Below are 23818 nucleotides of genomic sequence, written 5' to 3' on the forward strand. Positions count from 1 at the left end.
CGTAGTTGATAGATGGAATGCACTGACCAAGGAGAAGGGTTGACCTTAAATCAGAGCGCAAACCATTCATCCATTGTAATAGGATGGAACCAATCTGTAGGTTGAGAGATAGGGATCTGAGAACTCACAACATTCTTCTCTTACTACTTCTATTGTACTCAGTGAACAGAAAGCAAATGGCTTTGGGAGCTGTAAAGGGGTTTCTAGACTGCACTGAGGATCCACTGAAATTCATGGCCAGAAAATTGAAGCAAGGCCAGTGGGCATGAGCGGGTGTTTCCCCAGTTACTTCCAGCTGCCTGCATGCAGGGGCGATGTAGATGCATAGTTGGATTTACCTGGAATTGCTGTTTTTGCAGGCGAATCTAACAGATGGAGAGAGAGCCCAGAGCATTGAGGGTATAGACAAGAGTTCGATGATGACTGTGGAACATAGTGTCTAAGCTCAGCACAGAGAGGGATGAAGATGAACTGTGTGTGTTCTGATTGGAGGTCAACCTCTCCTCCCCAAGGGGAGAGTGATGAAACATGACAAGGAAGTAGGAGGAATGGAGTACAAATCCAGGTGAAATAAAAGAACGTCAGGATTTGAAGAACGGGGGGCAGTGAGCTACACAGGTGAGAAGTGGAGACCAGAGAATGATGAGACATTTGGAATTGAGAGTGGGGTGGGTGCACTTTTTTTGATAATGCAAAAACATCTAAAGGGTGATATCAACAAGGGGCTGCTTCACGGCCTCTCAGTGTGCAAGGCTAATATCTGTCGCAGAGGGTCATGGAAGGGCTTTGGGAGCATAGAAATTGGGAAATTAATTCTTACTCATGCTCACTGAGGATGTTGAAGAAGGCTGCACAAATGAGGTGGGTTTTTGGGGGTTCTTTTTGGCTGGGTCTTGAAGCATGCACAGATTCTAAATGGGTGGGGATTGTGCAGTAGAGGACTAACCTTGCCCCAAGAAAGGCTTGGCTGCTGACCAGCCAGCCTCTAAGTCCTTGGGATGTCCTGCCTGAAAAGAGCATCTTTGTTTACCGGGGACCTTTTTCCCACATTAGTCAATGTGGTTCATGGTGGGGGGTCTTGGACAAAGCAGTTATCCGCTCAACCTCTGTAGGGCCTGGAGAATCAGGTCAGCCATGAGGGTGGTCAGGTGAGTCTATAGGACCATCACCCAGTCAGAACTCTGCCCACCAAGGCTGGGGGAGCTTCACTGGCCGGCAGGAGTCTGTGCGTGTTGCCACACTTCCTGGCTGGGGGCAGTAAGTGCTGTGCCTGTGACTCCAGTGGGAGAGGACAACTGGAACTCTCCTGGGCCCCCCCTGTGCACTGCTTCCATATGCTGGGTTCAGTCTGCACACTTTCACTGTAATAAACTGTCGCCGTGAGCATACCTGCTTTGCTCAGTCGTGGGCCTTCTAGGAAGCCACTGAGCCTGGGGGTAGTCTTGGGGGCCACAGTATTGGAGGTAAAGATGAAGGCCAAGAAACTCTAGTTAAGGACCTGGTATGAAACAAAACAAAACAAAACAAGGAAACTTGGAAATGTCATTTTCACATGAATAGACACTACACAGAAAGGAAAAAAAAATTACTCTTAAACATATGAAAAAAGGGTCCAACCTGACTTTACAATATCACAAGTATAAGAGTATATTGAGATACCATTTTTTTAACCTAGGAGATTGGAACAAATCCCAAAGCACAGTAACACACTGCATCGTCAAGGCTGTAGGGACCCTAGGTCTCTCACATACCAGCTGGCAAAAATGTGAACCAATTTAATTTGGCAATATCCATTAAAATTACAAGTACAAATACATTCGACCCATTTGTCCTATGTCTGTAAATTTATCCCATCCAAATACTTGTCCATGTGAGAATGCCTGTGCATAACAATATTCATTGCAGCTTTTTTTGTGTAATAGAAAAAGATCGAAAGTAACTCATGTCTATCAGTAGGAGACTGATTGAATAAATTACATTATACTATCCACCAGAATAAATAATGCAATGCAGCACATCTGAAAAAGAGGAATGAGAAAACTGTGTACTGATGTAGAAAGAGATACATTTCAATGACAAAAAGCAAGTCGCAATACGGTATTACAGCAGGCAACTATTTATGTTAAAAAGTGTGGAAAATAAGAATACACATTGTATTTGCATGTGTTCGCATAAAGATACCATGTAATAATACACAAATAATGGATAAATGTAATGGCCTCTTTGGGGGTGAAGAGAGGAAGGGGAAGGATTATTTTTGTACCATGTGAATATATTGTTTATTACACAGATTAAATTTAAAAAGAAAGAACTGCTATTTTCTAAACCACAATACATTTTTGAATGCTTCTAAAAGACTGAAATGAAGTTGACTGCAGAAACATGTTTTGTGCCATTTCTGCTGGTTATCTGCTAATGTACTAGGCAGCCTCTACAATGCCCCCACCAATGCCTGCCTCCTGGCATTCATGCTCTTGTGTAATCCCCTCTCCTCACATGTGAGCTGGACTTACTTCTAATAAATGGAACATGGCACATGCGATGAAATGTCACTTCCAATGTTGGGTCATAAAAAGACTGTAACTCCCACCTTGGGTAGCAATGTGAGGTGAAATGTGTCCCTTTACAATTTACTGTTAAACCCCTAACCCCCAATGTGAATGCATTTGGAAATAGGACCTTTACAGAGTTCATTAAGGTTCAATGAGGTCATAAGGGTAGACCCATACTCTGATAGAACTGTGTCCTTATAAGAAGAGAAGCTAGGCACTGTGGCTTACTTCTGTAATCCCAACACTTTGGGAAGTTAAGGTGGGAGGATTACTTGAGCTCAGGAGTTGGAGACCAGGCTGGGCAACATAGTGAGCCCCCATCTGCTAAAAATACTTTTTAAAAAATTATGGCTGGGTGCAGTGGCTCATGCTTGTAATCCCAGCATTTTGGGAGGCCAAGGTGGGAGGATCACATGAGCCCAGGAGTTTGAGAGCAGCCTGGGCAACACAGTGAAGCCCCAGTTCTACAAAAAACAAAACAAAACAAAAAAACAAAAATTAGCCAGGCATGCTGGTGTACACCTGTAGTCCCAACTGCCTGGGAGGCTGAGGCCAGAGGATCTCTTGAGACTTGGAGGTTGAGGCTGCAGTGAGCCATGATTGTGCCACTGCACTCCAGACTGGGCAACACAGCAAGACTCTTTACAAAAAGAAAGAAAGAAGGAAGGCAACACCAGAGCTTTCTCTCTCTCTTTACTATGTGAGGACACAGAGAGAAGGCAGCTATCTACAGGCCAGGAGGAGAATCCTCACTAGACACCAACACTCTTGGACCTTGACCTTAGACTTCTAGCTTCCAGAACTGGGAGAAAATAGATTTCCTGTTGTGTAAGCCACACAGTCCATGGTATCTTGATATGGTAGCCTGAACATGCTCCTTCAGGTGACAGGTGTGCTCTCTCTCTCTCTCTGTGTGTGTGTGTGTGTGTGTGTGTGTGTGTGTGTGTGTGTGTGTGTGATTACTTGTTCTAGAGGGAGTCAGAAGCCACATCACAAAACAGCCCCATGGAGAGGCCCAGGTGACAGAGGCCTGAGGCTCATTGACAGCCACGTGAAAGAGCTTGGAAGCCAACCCTCTCCACATCAAGCCTTGAGATGACTTTACCCCCGGCCAGCATCATGAGAGGCCCTGAGCCAGAGCAACTTGACGAAGCTGCTCCAATGCTTCTTACCTACAGAACCTGTGAGAGACTGAATGTTAGTTGTGTTCAGCTGCTATGTTTGGGGGTGATTTGTTACACAGCAATAGATAACTGATACATCCACACAGCAAGTTATTCCAAAGCTTAGCAGCCTGAAACAACAACACACACTTATTATGGCACACAGTTGCTGTAGCTCAAAAATTGGTACTGGCGTAGGCATTGGTCTAGCTCAGGACTCCTCATGGTTGCCATCAAGGTGTTGGCCAGGGCTGCACTATTGGTTCAACTGGGGTTCGGCAGCCACTTCTAAGATGGGTCACTCACAGACTGCTGGCAGGAGGCCTCTGTTCCTGACTGTGGGCAGAAGGTCTCAGCTCTCCATCACATGGGTCTCTCCACTGGTCTGTTTGAGAGTCCTTTCAACGTGGCAGCTGGTTTCCCCCAAAGCAAGTGATGCAAGAGAGAGAGAGGAGAGAGTGTGTGGCCCTGGATGTCACACACTATTTATAATACCCTATTGGTGACCCAGCTCAGCCCTATTCAGTGTCGGGGGGACCTTCCCAATGGAGTGTACTCCAGGATCAGGGACCCTTGGGGAGCAGGTTGAAGACTCTATTGAGACGGGATTTTTCCCTTGACCTTGACCCTTCCGGAGTGGTTCATTTCACTCAGCCTGCAGTCTGTGGACAGCTAAGTGTTAACAGCTCAGTGAAAAGTGAGGGTGACAGACTCCTGCACCTTCCCTTTTTGACACAGTTTTTGTTGGGTGTTCAGGAAGAACCAAGTCACATGAACTGTTTGAAAGATGATGAATGTGGAAGGCTTTACTGAACAGTGGAAGTGGCTCTCAGTGGAAGGGAGCTGGAAAGGAGATGGTGCAGGAAGAAGGTAATCTTTCCCTGAAGCCCAGCCATCTCTGGCTGGGCTCCCCTCCAAAGCTGCACCATCTGAAGTTCTCCCTGGCTCAATTGCAGTTTCTCGGCTCCCCACTTAGCCGCTTCCATCCTGGTCCATCAGCAGCTTGTGTTGCTCCCTTCTTTTTTTCCTGCCCGCTGGTCTGGCTTTTGTGGGCACAGGACAGGGGGCAGAGTGGGCCAAAAAGGCAGTCATTTGGAATGGGATCAGCTGCTTTCACTTAGGGCTGAGGGTCCAGGCTTGAGGGTGGAGTTTAGCCGGGAGCCCAGCCCTTCTGTATAAGGGTCAACTGTTTTTACTTAGGGTAGAGGTTCCAGGCTTGAGGGTAGAGTTCAACTGGGAGCCCAGCCCTTCTGTATAAGGGTCAACTGTTTTTACTTAGGGTAGAGGTTCCAGGCTTGAGGGTAGAGTTCAACTGGGAGCCCAGCCCCTCTGTATAAGGGTCAACTGTTTTTACTTAGGGTAGAGGTTCCAGGCTTGAGGGTGGAGTTTAGCCGGGAGCCCAGCCCTTCTGTATAAGGGTCAACTGTTTTTACTTAGGGTAGAGGTTCCAGGCTTGAGGGTGGAGCTTAGCTGGGAGCCCAGCCCTTCTGTATGAGGGTCAACTGTTTTTACTTAGGGTAGAGGTTCCAGGCTTGAGGGTAGAGCTTAGCTGGGAGCCCAGCCCTTCTGTATCACTAGGACAACATTGATAACACAGTCCCAGGGCTGGGGGTGGGTCTGAGGATTGGGGGATTTCAGGAATGAGGTTTAGGGATGAACAAAGAATGCTTGAGCCTTGTCAGGTAACCATTTCTAACTACTTGGTGCTTTCCTTTCCCTATAAATTTGTATGGAGCCTACATAAAGAAGAAGGAAATAACATAAATGATAACATACTGAATATATATGTTGGTGAATTTTTTTTTTTTTTTTTTTTTTTGAGACAGAGTCTTTCTCTATCACCAAGCCTGGAGTACAGTGGCAGGATCTTGGCTCACTGTAACCTTGACCTCCCAGGCTCAGGTGATCCTCCCACCTCAGCCTCCTGAGTAGCTGGGGTTACAGGCGAGTGCCACCATGCCTGGCTAATTTTTGTATTTTTGTAGAGGCAGTATCTCTGTATATTGTCCAGGCTGGTCTTGAACTTCAAGGATGGTCTTGAACTTCAAGGATCACGCTATCGGCCCACTTCAGCCTACCAAAGTATTAGGATTACAGGTGTGATCCATTGCACCTGGCCACTGCTAGAGACTTTTCATACAACAGTATGTCATGGAATTCTATGTTAGTACATATAGGTCTACTTTATGCTATTTGGTTTGTTTAAAAAAAATTATGGCAGTGAGGTGTTTAATATTTTAAAATATACAAAAACAGTGTAGATACATTTGAGTAATACTGAATTCTTAGAAAATAATCTATTGGAGTGTCATATATGAAAGGATAAGTAAAGATTTGGAAATGCTTTTTTTAATTGGACAAGAAAACTGATCAAATCTATATCTGGACAAACTAGAAACAGAAACTTTGAGTGCTAGCAATACAAACTATAGACACATTGATTCTATCATCACTTCTACGTCAGAAGTATCAGAGAATTGTGGTGCCTGCAAAGGCGTGCTCTTACACACCAAGACACCCATTAAAAAAATAAAGCCGAGCTTTCCAGTGTGTTTAGCACTCATTTAATGTACTTGTTCTTTCAAATATTGCAAGGTAGGATGGGATTTCTAAAGATAAGGGCATATAGAACCGAGGCAAAGACAATCAGCACATACACACTGAATCACTCTCCATAATTATATTGCTAGAACGCCGTCAGGGAGTAGCCCTGAAATCACAGACCTGCTGCCATGATGTGCAATTATAGGACAGAGGTGCCAGGAGGAGAAGTGCCCACTGACCAAGGAAAGCCTTTGTGAGAAGATTACTTCAGGGTGCTCTCCATCAGAGAAGCACACCCCTGATCTTGTATTCCTCGTCGGTCCAAGGTTTATGTGAATTGGTCAGGTGGGGAATTTTTTCTTCCACAGACATCAGCCTCTTCTGAGTTTCTTCATCAAAGGCACATTTGTGCAGCCTTAAATCTTCGGAAGTAGGGAAGATGGTTAAGTTTCCTTTTAGCTACAGTGATACCAAGCATCCACAGGGGGCACAGTCCGGGTGGCTCAAAGCCTCACACAGCACCGCCACCACATCAGGGTCCAAGGTAACCCAGTTGAGGTTCAGACTCCTCCATGTTTTGCAGGCAGTGAGTGCCACAGTAGGCATGGGTGATTGGCCATGTTTGCATTGCAAGACACTCTAAAGTGAGGATGGCGTCACATAACTGTTTGACACCAGCACCTCCTATTTCATCATGCCCAAGTTTCAGGGTCTTCAGTGTTTCATTGCAAATAAGAACAGCAGCAATGTCCTTAGGGAAACAGAAGTAAGGAAACAGCCCATCAACCACAATTCCTGTATGTTGCAGTCTGTGTGCTTCAGCGCTTCACACAGAGATGCCGCGCCATTATCTTCCAGGAAATTTGATCCCAGATCAAGGAGGGATAGGGATTTATCCCATAAAAGGAGGAGGACGAGACACAGGTGAGACAGCAGCACATCAACATCAGTGTCGCCAGGGCACAGCAACATCATTCTTTCGTCCTTTGCGGGATTTTCTACCAAGGAGAGATGTGTCAGCTTGCTGTTGCAGGCCAGGACAGAGGCGATGTCTTCACAACCTTCATGGGAGATGCCAGTATCAGCTCTTCTATCTTGCATGTTGCATGCTTCAATGTCTCACACAGGTGCCTGACATCAGTATGGGAGAGGCTAGTGCCATACGGGCTCAGAAATTTCATATGAGGGTCATGAAGAACTGCCTTAAATAATTCTGAATCATTTCCAAAGTTAGGCATACAAGTAAATGTGAGTTTTTGGAGCTTACAAGCAGGCTGAGCCAGCACTTTGCCAAGAATTGCCAGGGAGGCATCAGCAAGCCTACTGTTTTCCATGTCTAACGTCTGGAAGTTCTTGTTGGTAATGAACATTAAGCAAAGCTCCCACCAGTAAACGAGCTTGTCATTGTGATCTGAGACGCATCCTGAGAAATCTGGAAAATATTCTCCACACACATGTGAAGTATAGTTAAATTCTGACAATGCTTCAGGCAGACTGAAGATACTACCAAATGTTCTATGTTACCAATATAAATGAAAACTTCTTCAAAGAAATTTATCACTTGTGTTACAAATTCTTTTTCCTGAGTTGCAAATAAACCACAGAATAATTCCTGGAAACCTATCGCTTCCCTATCAGCTTCACATTGACTTAAACTTTTAAGGCACTGGGTTATTTCTTGCTTTAGGTCTTTTGACAATGGAAAACCGAAGGATGTCTCCAGCAAGCTGATGATTTCTTCTGTTGAATTTCCAAACACGAATACCCCCACCTGGGTCAAGTGGGTTTAAGGCTGAGCCACCCTGGCTCTTACAAGCTGGATTATGCTTCCAATGGTTGAGTTAGGATCATCTTTGGGTCGTTTGAGCAAATAAAACATGGCAGCACAAAACTCTTGGATACATATATGGATGAAGGTAAAACAGTTACCTCTCCTTTGGAGAAGTTTCATACCTGCCCACATTAAGCCCTCAGACTCAGATAACCCATTCCTCCAGAGATCCCATGGCAAAATACAAGTGTATGTGTCCACATTCCCTGACTTCCTGCTTTAAATACATTTGTTTAAAATGATGTATATAAAGAGGTGGTATTTTGGGAGTTTATTTCAAGGTCTTCTCCCCTTTCTAGCCACCATTTCATACAAGTACAGACCAACCAGCATATAAAGGGATTATGGCACAAGATAAACAGCGGTCCAGTATCTCTCACAAAATTAAAGGCTTTCAAGACTTTATTCTTCTCACTGAAGAAGTAGGAGAAATACAGCTTCCTTTCAAGTTCAGTGAATCCTGGGAGCTTTATGAGTTTTGGATGCTACACCATAAAATAGTTTTTTTTTTGTTTTTTTTTTTTTGTTTTTTTTTTTTTTTGCATACCCACTTTTCCTAATGCAATAAGCAGAGAGGATTCTGGAATCATCTTTTTTTTGCAACAAACTGCTCAGGATAATTTGTGTTGGCTGCTGCTGCCTCCAGTCATCATACAAGTCAGCTTTAAGTTCCAAGTCAAACTTCAGTTGCTCAAAGCCATCCATGATGAACAGAATTTGCTCTGGCTGGGAAAAAAAGTCTTTGATCTTTTCTGGAGACTCAGGCCAGTCCCAGTCCCTAGAGAGGAGCTCCAGTAAGCTGGTCTCTGTGATACCGTTCGTTTCACAGACATTAAGGAAAAAAACAAATGTGAATCTATCCTTCCATAACATAAGTTTCCCTCTGCCCAGTCCAACATCACTTTTTTTTTTTTTTTTTTTTTGAGACTGAGTCTTGTTCTGTCATCCAGGTTGCAGTGCAATGGTGCGATCTCAGCTCAGTGCAACCTCTGCCTCCCAGGTTTAAGTGATTCTCCTGCCTCAGCCTCCCAAGTAGTTGGAATTATAGGCATGCACCAGCATGCCCAGCTAATTTTTGTATTTTTAGTAGAGACGGGGTTTCACCATGTTGGCCAGGCTGGTCTTGAACTCCTGACCTCAGGTGATCCGCCTGCCTCGGCCTCCCAAAGTGCTGGGATTACAGGCGTGAGCCACTGCACCTGGCCCATTACTTTTCTTAAAAGGGTTGTTTTTCCAATTCCATCAGAGCCTTCCAGGACCACAGTGAGTAGTCTAGCTTCAGCAGTATATGCATCATTCAATACTTGGACTCATTTTTCATGATTTCTTTGTAGAAATGCTCAGGGACATGAACACAGGTTTCCCTTTCCCATACAAGTTGAATTTTTTCTTTCATGTGCTTTCTATATGGGTTGAGCTTATTTCTCATCTCTTCCTGAGCCTTCGTCCAGAGATCTTTCCTACTGATCTGTAGAAATAGGTTCAGTGTCACCTTCCATGCCTGTTCTCCTGGATAATGTTTGTCCAACAGCTTTGCTACATCTTCTTTGGAAGGCTTCTTTAGCTCAGGCCAGGTGATTGGCTTGAGTTCAGATGTCAAAGGTTCTTGTTTGAGGAGCTCCTTAAATTTCCAAAACTCTTCCTTTCTGAGCTCCTTCAGCTACCACAACAAGCCAAAATCTGAAAAGAAAAAAAAAAAAAAAAAAGGATTCCACCACATTGTCCCAGATTGTGAGCTCAGATGTCTCCAGAGGGAAAAGAAAGATCCTCAAAAATAAAGAATAAATGATACCCAATCCTGCTCCTGGTCCTTCTGGCTGGTACTCATCCTATTTTATGCTATTTTAACTGGCATATGGCACTTCACAGGATGTTTATAGACTGTTTTATGTAACTATTCACTTATTGGTGTACTTTTCAGTTAGTTCAAGTTTTGCACTGTGAAAAATAATAATAGACAATCTCCAAAGGTTATGTACCTTATGATTCTATTTCTGTGATATCCTAAAAAAAAAAAAAAAATTATAGTGACGTAGAACATATGACAAGGGCCAGAGGTAAGGGGTGGGGAAGGAGTATGTTACTATGAAGGGTTAATGTGAGGAAATTTCCAGTGCCCTGATGGTGGTGCCAGTTACACCAATCTATACCTGTGTAAATTTCATGGAACTATACAGAGCTAACATGTCAATTTTGATAAGTGGTAACTTTTTAAAAGTAAATTGATGTTTTAAAGTAATCATATATGTACAATGCTGCTGTGACCATCCATGTAATGCCCGACATGAGGAGGCTGCTCTAGGGCAGCCTATAGGAAGAGTGATGCCAAGTCACAGGTTATCACATCTTTGATTTTAATATTTTCTGCCAAGTAAATATTGTATTGTGTTGCTTGAAAGCAGCTACACAGATGGGCTTTTATTAAATTAGCAAATTTTGTTTCATATATTTGAGGTTTACAATGTGATATTTTGGGGTACATATAGATGGTAAAAATGGTAAGAAAAAAATGCAAAAGAAATAAAAAAGAAAAAGAAAAGAAAACAATTACTGTGGTGAAGCAGATTGACATAACTGTCATCTCACATGGTTCCTTTTTTGTGACAAGAGCAGCTAAAATCTACGTATTTAACAAAACCCCAATACAATTTTGTTAACTTTCGTCCTCATAATGCACCTTAGACCTCTAGACCTGTTTATTCTGCATATCTGCTCATTTGTATCCTTTGACCCACACTGCAGCATTAGTAACATAGTCACAATAACCAAGACACCGAAACAACCTGAATGCCCATGAGCGGGTGAATGGATAAAGACAATGTGGTTCTGTAGGGAGAGAGAATGGAATAGTATTCAGCCTTTAAAAAAGCGGCCGGGCGTGGTGGTTCACACCTGTAATCCCAGCACTTTGGGAGGCTGAGGCAGGCAGCTCATGAGGTCAAAAGATCGAGACCATCCTGGCCAACAAGGTGAAACCCTGTCTCCACTAAAAATACAAAAATTAGCCAGGTATGGTGGTGCATGCCTGTAGTCCCAGCTACTCAGGAGGCTGAGGCAAGAGAATCACTTGAACCCAGAAGGCGAAGGTTGCAGTGAGCTGAGATCATGCCACTGCACTCCAACCTGGGTGACAGAGCGAGACTCCATCTCAGAAAAAAAAAAAAAAAAAAAGGAGATCCTGCCATGTGTCACAACATGAATGAACCTGGTGGACATCATTCTAAGTGAGATCCAAACACAGAAAGACAAATCCGGCATCATCTCACTTACATGTGGAATATTTTCTAAAGAGCTCAAATATGCAGACATAAAAAATGAAACAGTCATTACCACAGGTGCGGGACTGGGGAAACAAGGACATGTGGGTCAAGGGATACACAGCAGATAGTAGCATGGGTTTTTCTTAAAGGCAACATGGCCTCAGGGATAGTTCCTGCTACGGGCTCTATGGGGGACCTCAACAGAGAAGTGAAAATCTGTATATTAAAAATCTGAAATATCCCAAATCTATTTTCCAAACTGCTGTCCTTTCTTTTTTACTGGGGTAGGTTCACAACGCAGGGACAGAATGAGAAACAAAGCAGAAAAAGAGGAAATGAGACGAGGAGTTGAAAACTCCAGTAGCTACAGGGCCCAGCTGGTAACATGAAAAAACAATTATTATCGTAAGTATAGCAAACATTGAGAGAGATCTTTCAAGATGTCAGGCACTGGCTGATAGGGTTTGCCTGTGTCCCCACCCAAATCTCATCTCAAATTGTAATCCCCACATGCCAAGGAGGGACCTGACGGGAGGTGATTGGATCTTGGGGATGATTTTCCCCATGCTGTTCTCATGATAGTGAGTTCTCAGGAGATCTGATGGTTTAAAAGTGTGTGGCTTCCTTCACGCTCTGTCTCTCTCCTGCCACCATGTAGACTGCCTTACTTCCCCTTCCCCTTCTGCCATGATTGTAAGTTTCCTGAGGCCTCCCCAGCCATGCAGAACTGTGAGCTAATTCCACCTCTTTTATTTATAAATTACCCAGTCTCAGGTGGTATTCTTTATAGCAGTGCGAGAATAGACTAATTCACCAGCCAAATGACTTTCCACATCACAATGGATTTGATCCTTACAACACACCTCTAAAGCAGGTTACCTTCATATCCCACATATTACAGGTGAGGAAACTGAGGCACAAAGAGAGTGAGCAATATACCTGATATTACACCTAGAAAATGGCAGAAGCAGAACTCAATACAAGGCAATTCAGAATGCACAACCCTAAGTGGATGAAATCAGCCAGGAGTTAGAATCCTGACATTCCATATTGCATTGTCAACACCACACCTGACAACCAGAGTGAGGATCGAGGAGGTGAGGGCAGATGCAGCAGGCAATAGCTCCACACATGGCTGCCCTTGGAAAACACACCCTTAGCATCAACAGATATTTCATCTTTTTGTGGAAAGAGCTCAAACTTGGGATTTCTTTATAAAGTGTCTCAATTTTAAAATATGGACTCAGTTGACTTGTAATAACTGTAGATCTTCTTATGATCTCTGAATTAGAACTAGCTAATGTTGTGTTGACACAAATTGCCAGCCCTCTGTGATTCATTTAGACCCAGCTTGAGGAGCTCGCCCAAGGATACCCTCTCTTTATCTGTTATTGCATCACAAAACTAACACATTAAATCCTAATGACTTACAGTGAAAACAGTTTGCTTATTATGATGGTTTATTGATTGTAATTTATTATGATGGTTTATTAATTACTATAACGATTGCTCATGAGTCTACAGCTCTGCTGATCTAAGTCATGCTCAGCTGGTTGTGATTGGACTCACTCATATATCTGTGGTCAGATGCCTGGTTGGCTGGGGGCTGGCTGGTCTAGAATAGCACACAAGACACTGGTTCTACTGCATGCTGTTAACAAAAGCAAGTCAAGGAACCAGGCTGTGTTTTCCACTCAGGCATGAAGAAATAGACAACGAAGTCCTAGGCATGGAGCCCAGGCAGGGGAGGTGATAAGGCTGCAAAAATAACCCCACTTCCTTGCCACTGCACTAGTTTTGTGGCCTTACCCCCTCCTCTGCCCGGGCTCTGCACCTAGGACTTTGTTGATTGCTTAATGAAAGCCAAAGGCTGAAAGGAACAATTTAATTGAAAGGAACAATTAAACTTTCACAAGTGCTAGTAAGTGAAATTATTCATTGACAGCTGATAAATTCAAACTATTCAGGTCCAATTTTATTGTTTGCTCCTATTCCCATTGAAATAGTCATCAAAGGAAGCTGAAGGTAGAAGTCAAGCCCTATCAGGAGTTAATTCTATGGATTGTATATCTTAAAGGTAGTAGGAAAAAAGTGAATAAATAGCCTTAGCTGAGGCAGAAGTTCAGCACTATATGAAGACCATCACCCTCTGAGAAGGCTTTTCCCACCTTCCTCCTAGAATGTGTGGAGTTGTGTGAATCTAACATGCTAACATATGCAGAACAGTGCTTAGAACAAACGGAGGACAATGCAAGTGTCAACTATTACTCTTATTTCTAAATCCCACAATGTTTTACTAAGAACCTACTTACTGCACAATGTTGTGATAAATGTGTGTTGTGGGATTTAATAAATGCTCCCTGAGTTGAGAGGAGCCTGTCACTTTCGTTTGCTGCTTGACTTTCCTTTCTTCCTTCCTTCCTTCCTTCCTTCCTTCCTTCCTTCCTTCCTTCCTTCCTTCCTTCCTTCCTTCTCTCCTTCCTTCCTTCCTTCTTTTTCTTTCTCTCTTTTTCTCTTCTCTCTCTTTTTCTTTCTTTTCTTTCTCCTTCCTCTCCTTCCTTCCTTCCTTCCTTCCTTCCTTCCTTCCTTCCTTCCTTCCTTCCTTCCTTCCTTCCTTCCTTCCTTCCTTCTCAGACTCATGCTGTGTCACCCAGGTTGGAGTGCAGTGGTGCCCAGCTCAATGCAACCTCTGCCTCTTGGGTTCAAGAGATTCTCATGCCTTAGCCACTCAAGTAGCTGGGATTACAGGCACGCATCACCATGCCCGGATAATTTTTTGTATTTTTAGTAGAGACAGGGTTTCGCCATATTGGCCAGGCTGGACTCGAACTCCTGGCCTCAAGTGATCCACCCACCTTGGCCTCCCAAAGTACTGATATTACAGGCGTGAGTCACTACATGTGGCTGCTGCTTGACTTTCTAAGTGAGACATTCACATTCTGGACCTGCAGTAAACAGATTTGCAAAAGCCAGGAAGGCAGATTAGTAAGGTTAGTTCCACGTTCTTCTCCCCCTCCACACACACATTCTTTAGATTATGTGGTAAATATAAAATGACACCCCAGAGACGTCCACATCTTAATCCCCGGAACCTGTCGAGGTGTTACTGACATGGCCAAATGGATTTTGTAGGGGTGACGTATTAGTCTGTTCTTGCACTGCTATAAAGAAATAACTGAGGGTGGGTCATTTACAAAGAAAAGAGGTTTAAATGGCGCTCAGTTCTGCAGGCTGCACAGGAAGCCTGGTAGCCTCTGCTCCTGGGGGGCCCTCAGGGAGCTTTGATTCATGGCAGAAGGTAGAGTGGAAGCAGGTATCTTACATGGCAGGAACAGGGTCAAAGGCGGGTGGAGGTGCTACACACTTAATCGGATCGCATAGGAACTCACACACTCACTCTCCTGAGGACGCATGGAGAGAACGGTGCTAAACCATTGACGAGAACTCTGCCCCCCTGATCCAATCCCCTGCCACCAGGCCCCGCCTCCAACCCTGTGGAGAACAACGCGGTAGGAGATTTGGGTGGAGACACAGATCCAAACCACATCAGGTGATTATGTGAGGAGATCATCTGGGATCATCCCAAGAATCAAAATGTTTATATTAGGGAGACAGAGTCCCAGAACAATAGGCGATGCAAGGACACGCAGAGGTCAGAGGGACCTGAAGACGCTGTCCTGCTGGCAGTAAAGATGGAAGAAGGGGCTACATGAGTCCATTGTCGCATGGCTATGAAGACATACTGAGGCTGGGTAATGTATGAAGAAGACAGGTGTCATTGGCTCATGGTTCTGCAGGCTGTACAGGAAGCAGAGTGGCTTTTGCTCGGCTCCTGGGGAGGCCTCGGGGAGCTTTCAGTCATGGTGGAAGGCAAAGGGAGAGCAGGCACTTCCCGTGGCTGGAGCAGGAGGAAGACGGGTGGTGCTGCACACTTTTAAATCATCAGATCTCACGAGAACTCACGGTCACCAGGACAGCACCAGGGGCGATGGTGCTAAACCATTCATAGAGGATCCACCCCATGACCCAGTCACCTCCCACCGGGCCCCACCTCCACACACACACATCAGGTATAACCACTCTACATGAGGTTTGGGCAGGGACATGGATCCAAACCACGTCAGCGGTCATGAGGCAGGGAACTGGGCAGCCTTTACTTAGGAGCTGCCAGAGGCAAGAAACTGATTCTCCCCAACAGCCCTCAGCAGGAAGGGAGCTCTGCCAACACCTTGATGTTAGGACTTCTGATCTTAGAACTGTCTGATAATAAATGCATGCTGTTTAGAGTCACTAGATTTGTGGTGATTTGTCACTGCAGCTGTAAGATACTAATACAGATGGAAATGGGGCGGCGTACCCTCATCAGTTCTCAGCCTCCCGAGTCCTGTCAAGAAAGAGCCCAGCACAGGGGCTGCCCTCAGGGTCCCTGGGACCAGCCTGTGGGTGTGAATTCCCAGCTCTCACACCAGTCATTTGAATCCCTTGTGTCTCAGTTTCCTTACCTACACAATGGGCGTAATACAAGCTCATGCCTCATGGCGTTGATAGAAGGATTTACTGAATTAATACATGAAATGTGTTTCCAGTTTCCAGCACATATAAAAAATACATCCTGATTTCTAGGGATCTGCAAACCAGTTTGAGAAGAAAGACGTAGTTCTTGGTGTTAGTATTACGTATTTCCATTTCTAATTAAATTCAGGGAGAGAAGAAAAGAAACAACTGCTTCTGCAAACCTGGGTACAGCGTTTCTCCGTGCCAGTCTTAGAGATCTGTGCGCTAGTGTGTGTTGTCTGGGCCTGTTAGCACGTGTAACTTTTGATGGACCACTTATCTTAGTTATTGCTTTCTATTTTATTTCCCCTGGACCCCAGTAATAAATTGGGGCCTTTCTGTGGTATGAAAGATCTCTGAAAATAGTTCAGACTCTGTTGGATGCCTACTAAAACATGATTGAATTAAGCTCAAACTCCAGATGGCCTTTATCTAGAGGGGTAACCAAGTAAAAGATGTTTTCATGTAAAAGGCTAGACATCACATTGCTTGCCATCTCCCTAAAGCCCTTGTAGACCTAGAAACATTAAAAAAATAAATAAATTTAAATTAAAAACAATAAAACACCTCACGCCTCTCACTGATGCCCATCCTTCTCTATGGAGAAACATGCATTTGCTCAAATCCAGGAAGAGCCCACCATAGTGCCCCCCTGTGTTGCCCTCTGGCCCTTTTCTCCTCACCCCCACCTGGGTTCAGGTGCTCCGTGGTCAGTGCTGTGTGGAGGGGTGGAATGGAAATTACCCAGACATTGTACCTATGCACACAGGGTGACCAGTTGATTTGTAATGGTCCTCATGGTACAAATACATTTCGTCTGGAACATTTCTTGAAGGACAGTCCTTGTTATTTGACTTTGCAAGCTCATGAGGAAAGTAATTTGTAGGACATGAAAAAGAGACTTGTTTCTTATTGTGTGGCAACAGGGTTAATAATTAATCAATGAATTAGCCCTAAGCTCCCTTCATGTGTATATAATTATCTATTCCACCCCTCTGGATGGGGATCTAAAAGGCACCCGTAACTCATCCTAACAACACGGGTTCTTGGTTTTTGTTCTACTGTTCGTTTCTCCCCCTAAGAGTAGACTCAGTGGCACAGAACGGAAATCACAGAACAGCTGCATAAACATAATGGTCCTTATTCTCCCACATAAAAGGCACTGAAAGATGGACAGCTCAGGCCTGACACAGAGGCCCCAGGAAGTAATCAGGGAACGAGGCTTTTTCTACCCCAAGGTCACAAAGTGGCCCCTGAAGCTCCAACTACCATACAGTCATTCCAGGTAGCTGGAAGGAGAGGCAAGAGGCGGGCCCCTCTTGGCTGAACCAGAACCTTTAAAGGCCCTTCCTGGAAGTTCCTCCTGAAGATGCCACTTTTATCTGATTGGCCAGGACTTAGTCACATGCCTAAACCCAGCTACCAGGAAATCCAGAAGGTGCAGACTTTCTGATCTCAGCAAGTTGCCACCCCTGAGAAAGGCTGGGCTCTGAGGCTGAGGGAGGACAAGGGAACACCAGCGTGGCAACAGCAGTCTCAGCTACCCACTCCAAGCCGCTCCTCTCTCAGCTACCCCCTCCAAACTGCTTCTCTCTCAGCCACCCCCTCCAAGCTATTCCTCTCTCAGCTACCCCCTCCAAGCTACTCCTCCCTCAGCTACCCCCGCCAAGCTGCTTCTCTCTCAGCTACCCCTCCAAGCCACTCTTCTCTCAGCTACTGCCTCCAAGCCACTCTTTTCTTAGCCATCCCCTCCAAACTGCTTCTCTCTCAGCTACCACCTCCAAGCTACTCCTCCATCAGCTACCCCCTCCAAGCCACTCTTCTCTTAGCCACCCCCTCCAAGTCGCTCCTCTCTCAGCTACCTGCTCCAAGCCACTTCTCCCCAGACTTGCCCACCTCATGAATGGCACCCCCAGCTGCTCCAGCCAAAACCACAGCAGCACCCATGGCTCACTTGCCTGCATCCTCCACACCTAATTGAACAGCAGGATGCACCAATTCCATACCCAAAATACATCTCTTCCTGCCCACATCTCTCTGCATCCCTGCTGCTACCGTACCCCTGAGACGCTACTGTAAGTGTAGACTATTGCTATTATTGTTCCTAAGTCCCACTGTGTTTTGTTAAGAAACTACTGACCAGGCCGGTGGCTCATGCCTCTAATCCCAGCACTTTGGGAGGCCAAGGTGGGTGGATCACAAAGTCAGGAGATCAAGACGATCCTGGCCAACATGGTGAAACCCCATCCCTACTAAAATACAAAAAAAAAAAAAAAAAAAAAAATTAGCCGGGCGTGATGGTAGGCCTGTAGTCCCAGCTACTTGGGAGGCTGGGGAGGCTGAGGCAGGGGAATCTCTTGAACCCAGGAGGCGGAGGTTGCAGCGAGCAGAGATCGCACCACTACACTCCAGCCTGGCAACAGAGTGAGATTCCGTCTCAAAATTTAAAAAAGAATCCACTTAGCGCACCATGTTGTGATAAATGTGTGTTGTCGGATTTAATAAATGCTCACTGACTAGAGAGCAGGCTGTCACTTTCGTTTGCTGCTTGACTTGAGACCCAGCTGCTCTCACTTTCCTATAACCCACTCTCCACAGAGCAGCAAAATCTCACCATGCCACTCCCCTACTTAGACCTCTCCTATGGCGCCCCTTGAGAGTTGAGTTAAAAAACACCAACTGGCCACTGCCAGCCAGACCGCCCATGGTCTCAGACCCAGAAACCCTGAGCACTTGTCCTGCCTCCACACCGCTCACTCCTGAGCTCCAGCCACAGGGGGGCCCCTCTTCTCCTGTTCCTCCAACAGCCCAAGCCCTTCCTACCTGGGGTTTCTGCACGTCCTCTTCCCTGTGTCTGGACAGCTTCATCTCAGCCGTGAAAGTACGACCTCATCACAATTCCACCTCAATACAATGCCCCTCCTCACAAGAACCTGCTCCCATCACCTGAGACCAAGTCTCACCCAACTCATACACGCCCCAGTCACTCTGTAGCCCTGTTTTGTGTTTTTCCATTTTTAATTAATTAATTATTGAGACGGAGTCTCACTCTGTCGCCCAGGCTGGAGTGCAGTGGCATGATCTCGGCTCACTGCAAGCTCCGCCTCCCGGGTTCACGCTATTCTGCCTCAGCCTCCTGAGTAACTGGGACTACAGGCACCCGCCACCATGCCCGGCTAATTTTTTGAATTTTTAGTAGAGACAGGGTTTCACTGTGTTAACCAGGATAAGTCTCGATCTCCTGACCTCGTGATCCGCCTGTCTTGGCCTCCCAAAGTGCTGGGATTGCAGGCATGAGCCACCGCACCCGGTCAGCCCTGTTTTATCTTCTTTACAACCTGGCCGGGTGCAGTGGCTCACATCTATAATCCCAGCACTTTGGGAGGCCAAAGCAGAAGGATCACTTGAGCCCAGGTGTTCTAGGCTCACCTGGATAACACAGCGAGACTCTGTCTCTACAACACAGAAAAAAATTAGCTGGGTGTGGTGGCGTGTGCCTGTGGTCCCCAGCTACTTGAGAGGCTGGGGTGGGAGGATCACTTGAGCCCAGGAGTTTGAGGCCAGTCAGCCATGGTCACCACGGCACTCCAGCCTGGGCGACAGAGCAAGATGCTGTCCCAACATAAATAAATAAAACCTATCATTACCTGCAATTCCCTTTTTTCAAATGTACTGGCTTACTGGTTCATAGTTCAACTCCACCTGTTAAAACACAAGCCCCTATGAGGACAGGGAGCCTGCGTTTCTTGAGGTCAGATTCCTTGATGTGTAGGAGTGCATTTGGTGTATAATAGGTGCTCAAAAGCTGTTGAATAAACAAATGAGTGGAGGAGCGAACCCTTCTGAGGCAAACGTGCATGAGATCAGAACGGATGGGCACTGGAGAGGTGGAAGGGACCTGGGGATAATAACCCACCTCCCTGGGAAAGAAGAACAAGTCATGAAAATGCCGACAAAGTCAACCAAGACCACAGCAGGACACGATGAATGGCAGGAGTTCACTCTGAGAAAGCTGCCCGGCCACTCAGCGGGACATCAGATAGAGCTGTTGACTTTCTCGTGACTTTGCATCTGACCTGAAAGAACAGGAGAAAGAGGGAAGCTTCCTGGAATGATGAAATTACACCGGACAACTTAATGAAAAATTCTCAGTTCCCACTGAGGCATGAAATAGTTGATTTCCACATGGAAGCCTCCATCGCTTGTGACAAACTGTTTCTTTATTTTTCCACAGAAATGTTAGAGACGAAAAAGATGAACCGAGAAGGCCTCCTCTGACTGTGGCCTTGCCGGTGAAGCTTCGTTGCTCACCAGTGAAGATCCAGCCAGCAGCGGAAGAAGAGGAGCATCCAAAGATGGATTATGCTTTCGCTTCCAATTAGAATGGGCTATTAACTACACGTTTTGAATTGACTTGAGTAATAAATTGCTCATAGGGAAAGAGAGCTGTTTTCTTTTTCCCACGTAGTTCAGCATTGCCACCTTCCATCGGCAAAAAATAAAAGTCCTCTCTTGAGAGATTTTCAAATTTCAGTAACTGAGGTTGTTAAACAAGGAAAGGCGAGTTTAGCTCTGAGAGCTCGGAAGTAATTCACATTTGGCTAATTTGGGACTCTCAGGCTGGCCATTACGTCTTTAGATCACTCAGGTGGACTCTGAATTAAAGGTGGCATCCCAAATCGCTGCAATTAATCTGCCGAGTACGCTCGCCACCGAATGTCAGGATTTCACTCGGTAGGGTCTTCAAAAAGCTTGGCACAGTTGATACACTGACAGTCACAACACAGCTTATTTCGACTGAGTTAAGAACTGCAATGGCCGTATTGATCCGTTAAACACCACGCCATATTTGAGTGGGAGGTTACTCCCAATCTCCCTCTTAAAACCCTCACAGATTAAAGTCATGTGCCGGTCTGTGTATGAAATGAACTTCAACATTTAATCCTGGAGCACTGTATTTGAGGTGTGCCCGACCTTTATGTCCAACACTCTTTCTTTCTGCCATTTCATTAAGTACTGGCTAGAAGACCAAAACACAGCCTTAAGCCAGAAACCCGGGAAATACCTACACAAAACACGATTTGAGCTTTGGATCAAGATTTCATGACTTTTTAGGATGAAATATCTCCAGTGAGACACCGGGGAAGAAGAGGGAAAGGTGCCCTTCATTTTATGCCATGCTGTCAGCTAGTTCACTCCACAAACACCACATTCGTCTCTCCTGTTGGCATTTGGACCTGGTAGGGACCGGAGTCACAGTCACTGAGGGATGAGTCAGAACTTAGTAATTATGTTTTCTGCTTCATTCCCTTAATTCTTTTTAAAATATCATTTTTTAACCTACCAAAAAATGCTCACTTTGGAAAACCTGAAAAACTACAGAAACAAATGCATAAGAAAATAAAAATTACCCATAACCTTATCACCCAAATACACACGTGTGTACCACCACAAGCTCTGGTTTATGCAGATATATGCATCATTTCAATAAATATATATGCATGTTTACCTATTCTATATAATAAATATGTGTGTGTGTGTATATATATAAAAAAACCAAGTAGTTCTAAAGAAAGCTTGTGCCAAGCTACCAATGACAATCCCGCTAGCAGCACATCAGAGCTTGGTGATTTTGAGGTGCTTGTGTCTTTAGCCGGCACTTTGATGTCTTCCTTTCTTCCACCAACCTGCCTTCTAATTCCACAGGGCAGAGAGCAAATGCTCTGACTGATTCCATCAGGATTCGGTGTAAAATGTCCCCACTCCCCACCCTCTCACCCCCACCCCTGCTATAGCAGTGGCTAGTTGCCTAAGCAATCCACAGAGAGGACAGCTTGTTCATGCAGGGGGCCCAGGTGCATTGAGAAGCTCTGGAGGGTGACATGCACATTTTATTCTGGAAACATAGAGGTCCTGGGTTGGCACAGAAATGGATGGTCTTAACTTGGCTAAAATATATCTGCGTTGGTGTAGTGGGTTGAATCGTGGCCCTCCAAAGATATGTCTACCCAAAACTAAAGCACGAGATCTTATCTGGAGCACGTATCTTTGCAAATATAATTAAGGCAAGAATTTTTTTTTCTTTGAGACAGAGTCTCACTCTGTCACCCAGGCTGGAATGCAATGGCACGATCTCAGCTCACTGCAACCTCCGCCTCCTGGGTTCAAGCAATTATCATGCCTCAATCTCTAGAGTAGCTAGGATTACAGGCACCCACCACCACACTGGACTAATTTTTGTATTTTTAGTAGAGACAGGGTTTCCCCATGTTGACCAGGCTGGTCTCAAACTCCTGGCCTCAAGTGATCAGCCTGCCTCAGCCCCCCATAGTGCTGGGATTACAGGCGTGAGCCACTGCACCCAGCCAAGGTGAGGATCTTGAGATGAGGTCATCCTGGATTTGGCCCTAAAGCTGAGAATGAGGATCCTGACAAGAGAGAGAAGAGGAGAAGACAGACAGACACAGGGAGGAGGCCACGTGAACACAGAGGCAGAGATGGGAGCAACGCAGCCTCAGGCCAAAGAATGTCGAGTCACCAGGAGCTGGAGGAGGCAGGAGGGAGCCTCCCCTAGAGCCTCTGAAGGGAGCACAGCCCTGGCCACCCCTGATTTCGGATTCCAGCCTCCAGACTGGAGTGACAACCTCTGTTTAAACTTCCAAGTTGTGGTGACCTCTTTTTTTTTTTTTTTTTGAGACAGAGTTTTGCTCTTGTCGCCCAGGCTACAGGGTAGTGGTGCGATCTTGGCTCACTGAAACCTCTGCCTCCTGGGTTCAAGTGATTCTCCTGCCTCAGCCTCTTGAGTACATGCCACCTTCTCTGTCCCTCAATGTGCCTGTGGCCCCTCGGATGCCTGTCTCACCTTCTCTGTCCTGCATTCGGCGCCAGGGACTCACTGGCAAGGATGGATGAGCCGCTTGCTCACCCAGTGGCTTCTAGGAATGGGGGGTAGCAGCAGCCAAGCAGAAGAGGAAGGAGAGTGGGTGTTCCTCCCTGCAGGGGCCCCATGGGGGCCGGGACTGGAGAGGCTGCACCCCGCCACACAAGGCTGCAGCTCCTATCAAAGCGCCCTCTCCACACACTTTCTCTCTCCAGGTATGAGAACCGCTCCCACCCCTGCTCTTCGGGTCTATAGATTTGAAGCTTCCCCCTCTATTAGTCCCAGAGATGCACCAACCCACGCGATGTTCCTAGACTCTGCCGCAACTGTGGAAGTCATCCTTGTATGAAACTCTTCTCAAAGCTGGATGGGGCCACCTATTTCTGTGGCATGGTTACCTGAGTAGATCATGGTATTATTGCATGCTTTATGTATGTTCAAAGTTCTCCATGACAAAAAGTTTAGAAAAATCTAACAGAGTTTTTTAAAAAAGAAGGCGGAGGCAGAACACTGCTCCAATCTCCTGCAAGATGGTCCAGCTGCCACCTCCCTACCTCCTCATGCTTGCAAGATGACTGTTGGAGCTCCAGCCATCACACCTGAGTTCTGGACAGGAAGAAGGGATAGGCAAAGGGTAAAAGTCATCTGTCTCTGGTAATGTCACATCTAGTAAATTCTGTTTACAACATATATGCTGGGACTGTGACTCATGATCACAGGCAGACTGGAGGGATGTAGTATTGTTACCTGAGCACATTGGCTTCTTTGAACAAAACTGGGGTTTAGTTGGTAAGAAAAGAGGAGACAGTAGGTATTGGGTATGCAATTAGCATTCTCTGCCACTGAGGGTGAATTCACTTAGAGGAAGCGAAAAGGTTGCCAGTGAGAAAAGGTCACCAGTGAGAAGATCTTGCAACAGGTTCAGAAAGGCATGAGAGCACCCTCAGTCATGGCCAGAGCAAAACCCACGGATTTAGTGATGGAATTCACCAAACCCTAAGCTTGACTGCACTCAGATGGAAGCTTTTACACTT

General features: G+C 45.6%; 1 pseudogene; it reads right to left on the reverse strand.

The window, feature by feature from the left end:
- Positions 1-6537: 6537 nt before the first annotated feature.
- Positions 6538-23818, reverse strand: part of LOC105493261 (NACHT, LRR and PYD domains-containing protein 9 pseudogene) — a 34571-nt pseudogene continuing 17290 nt past the window's right edge.

Source organism: Macaca nemestrina, chromosome 10, assembly GCF_043159975.1.
Source record: "Macaca nemestrina isolate mMacNem1 chromosome 10, mMacNem.hap1, whole genome shotgun sequence".
Classification (NCBI taxonomy): domain Eukaryota; kingdom Metazoa; phylum Chordata; class Mammalia; order Primates; family Cercopithecidae; genus Macaca; species Macaca nemestrina.